Genomic DNA, 4,157 nt, shown 5'->3' with positions numbered 1-4,157 from the left:
ATTTGTCCAAAATTTAATCAATTTTACGATATTTATAAAAAGTTATTCATATATTTATATTATTATTATTGGGAAGCAAAGTGATAAAATGAGCACCAAAATTATAACAAAAGTGTACAACTTGGCAGCGGTTTTTTAATCATATCTTAGTTGAAAAAACCAAATAAAGTTTTATTGAGACAAACAAAATTCTGTTAATGCAACAAAAATTTTTAACTTTTAATATAGTGGCTATAAAACAACATAAAACATCATACAAAAAAATGCAATTTATTTATTTGCTTAATAACGCAGACTGTATCTTTGATTTTAAAGCGCAAGTAGTCCAACTATTAATGCACATCAACTGCTTAATCGAATCGTTTCTTAAACGATTTCTGTGCTTCCTAATTGTCAAAGATCCGCGGGAGAATAGTCTTTCAGACGGTACAGACGTAGCTTGCACACTTAATATATCTCTGGCCATGGAAGATAGAATGGGATATACTTTCTCATTTTGCTTCCACCATTTTAAAACATCTTCATTGGGATCAGCAAGCTCTTGAGACAAGTAAAGATCTAATTCCAATCTCCAATTATTTTTTGTCGACTTATTACGCCTTCCACTTTTTTTATCTTTTCGATTTTTAAATAACGAGAGTAAATCCATTTTATCAGATTCATGTTCGTCATCGTCTAAACTTTGAGAGTCTATGGTAGAAGTTGAAGCAGTTTCTGGTACATCTTCTTGATGCTATATAATTCATTATAATGTAAATTGTTGGATGTTACCATGAAATTTATGGTTTTGAGCACAGAAAATAAATAAAATAAATTAATAAGACACTGAAATTTTCAAAGAAAACACCCAATATAAAATGTAAGGTTTTTAATTTAATTAAATTCTGATATATGTGGACGTCCTCATGAAAAGGGACCACTTTGGCACTATTGGATTTATCTAAATGGGCGAATTCCTTGCAAAATTTTGAAAATTTTGAGTGGTCTTAGAACTTTTTTGGTGAAAAATTCAATGAGTTACAGAATTTCAAAAGCCTCATTTCGAGAAAATCGAAATCAAAGATGCGAATATCTTTGGTTCTCCTAACAAGTTATTCAGATAAGAATTGTTTTAAGTCTAGTACACCTTTGAGATGAAAAATCAGAAGGTTTTGAATTTTTTCGCCCCCTCTATTTTGAAACAGAGACAACTTTTGCAACGGACCGACAAAGTGGTCTCTTTTCTAAAAATGTGTTTTTTAATAATTAAAATAGATTTTTTACGAAGTTAATTGTTTGAGTGACTTTATTATGAATAATCTAAGAAAATATCCAAATTTTCATTTCTAAAAAAAGAAAATAAAAATTGTAATGGGAATTTCTCTGGTTCTTCTTGGAAGTTATTCATATGAGAGTTATTTTAGTCTAATTTATTTAATTATCAAAATTCAAAATAATTATAATTTAATAATAATAAAATAAATTAATCAGTTTAATTAAATTAAAAGGTATTATAGTATCTCTGCCTTGTAATACATAGTCTTGTACATTGATTCAAATTTTTTCAGAGAGGAAGCAGCAATCTCTTTTCCCCAATGTGTCTGATAAAATGTCTCTAATTTAAATCTTGGATCCAAAAATAAAGACGCACAATAGACCCAATTGCTTCTGTCATAGTGTTTCATTAATTTTCTCTTCGCTTCTATCAGTGCTTCTAAAATGCAGTTATCTACGCTTGTACAATTATCCTTTTCCTGTAAATTTGATATTAACATTTCTATTTTGTCGACAAGCATATTAAACCCTATGATGACTAGAGGCAATGTCACATTTTTGTCACTGCTCAGAGCGTCAGTTAATGTTTTGAAATGTTCGAGTATCTTCATAATCTTGGTCATTAAAAGCCATTCATTATCTGATATGAGATATTTTTCCAAAGTCGGGTTCATCTTGCACAAAAAAGTTAAAGCTCGTTGCATTCGGGTTCCAGTCTTAATCATCTCAAAGGTAGAATTCCACCGGGTGGAAACATTCATTTTCGGCAAAAGTATTTTTTCACCACTTGACTTACAACAACTTTCCAGTTTTATTCGCATTTGTTCTGATAAATTCAATCGTTTAAAAAGCTTCCTCAGCTTTAGTAAAGGAAACTTCTCGCAGTCAGATAGGTTATCATCTCCCAATAAATCTTCATCTTCAAAATTATCATTTCCTTCCACTCTGTCTTTTTCTTCAGTTCCATCGTTTTCAATGTCTCCATCATAATCATCTTCGTTATCTCCAGGATGAATGGTATCGAGCTTTAATTTATTTAAAAATCTTGAACACTCAAATTAAAAATACGAGCGTAACATAGAAAGTGTTGATCCACTGAGTCAAAGTCCATTAAGTTAGCTAATTCTCTCATGAAGACAGTATTTGCCGCCGCATTGTCCAAAGTGATACCTTGAACTTTGCTTGTCAGTTCAAACTTGGCAAGTGCAGAGTGGAAGGTTTCTGCGATTTCTCGACCGGTGTGTTTTCCATTTGAAGGGATGAAGAATACTGTCAACGAATGTAACTCCCAATCGTCGTTTATAAAATGGGCTGTGACTCCAAAATACGAACGATGAGCAATTGACGTCCAACCATCACAAGTATAAGAAATTTTCGATCGATTGTTTTGTAAAGTTTCCATTACAACATTTTCCATTTCAGAGCATCTGGCTAACATAAGTGCTTTGAGCTCGTTTCGCATTGGTACATCAGCTTTTGGATTCAAATAATGCTTCAATTTTTGAGTTTCGTCGTCATCAAAAAAGGTGTATGGCAAATACTTTTGAACTATCCAATCCACTATTTTCTTGTTGAAAATTTCTTGTTTAAAAGTCTATTAGAAATATTTTTAATGCTTGTAAAATGAAAAAATTTAATATTTGAATAATCTAAAAAATAGGGCAAGTGTACCAATTATGGCGCGATTTTGCTTAGCCTCCTTTCAAACAGAAAATTCGACAATTATAATGAAAGAAGTAAATTTTTTTGTCTTATTAAACTAAAAGCCAGTGTCATTTAGATAATAAAACATTAATAAAAACTTAATAAAAATCAATAATTTATACAAATTAAAGCAATAAAAAATAAGATCAAAAAAGTAAACTATCGTGGGATTGAGTCAATTTCGGCGCAACAATTACGACGGGGAAAATAACATGTATTTAGAGGTTATGTTGCACGCCATAACTAGAGCACATACATTCAATGCAAATGTGCCAATTATGGCGCGGAGCAATTTTGGTTCTTAAATAATTAGATGAATAATAGTTAATATATGTTTTTTATGTTCAATTATATAGAGTAAGGTCGAAAATAACTTTTTAAGATAATTATATTATTCTAAAATAGCAAATAATTATATTTTTCACAAAGTCGACATAATTGTACCACTCGCCACAATTGGCACACTTACTTAACCAATTTAAAAATTGTATTTATTACAAAAAGTATTGTATTTAATTTTAAACGTCTAAATATTTATTATATTTTTAATGAAATAAGAATCAAGTTACATATGTAAAAATATTTTCAAAAAATTGTGAAAAATTTTTTTAATTATTTTTTTCAAAAATAATTAAACAGAAAGAATGATTCAGCAATAATTTTAGAACAATTAAAGTTAAAGTGTGTTTAATAATTTTATTTTTACCACAGGTTAAAAAAGTTATATTGTCTCGTTTTGAAAAATAAATTCTATATTTATTTCGATACTAGCAAAATCCTACGCGCGCAATGCGCGCGTGAATGATTTAAAGAATTATCACGGTAGCAATCTGCCTATACCTGCCTTCCACAGAAAAAGTTTAATAAATTTAACTTATATTGTTCCATGTTTATAATAGTTATGATTTTTTAAAAAAATCTCGGTTTTTCAAATAAATTATTATTTCCACGCCTCAGAAGCCATTTAAAAAATTGCAAGAGGATCCAAGGCGGGGAAAGCAGTGATTTTTATTTTCTGTCACGGATTTTTCAGAAATCCTAGAATATAAAATAAATTATTATTGAAAACAAATCAAAATCACTGCTTTCCCCTCCTTCGATCCTCTTGCAAATTTTTAACGACTTCTAACATTAAAATAAATAATTAGCAAACGAAAAAAATTGCTTCCAAGGCGTGGAAATTATAATTTAGTTTAAAT

The sequence above is a fragment of the Leptopilina heterotoma genome, unplaced genomic scaffold (assembly GCF_015476425.1).
Source record: "Leptopilina heterotoma isolate Lh14 unplaced genomic scaffold, ASM1547642v1 Lhet_34, whole genome shotgun sequence".
NCBI lineage: Eukaryota > Metazoa > Arthropoda > Insecta > Hymenoptera > Figitidae > Leptopilina > Leptopilina heterotoma.
This window is presented reverse-complemented; position numbering follows the sequence as displayed.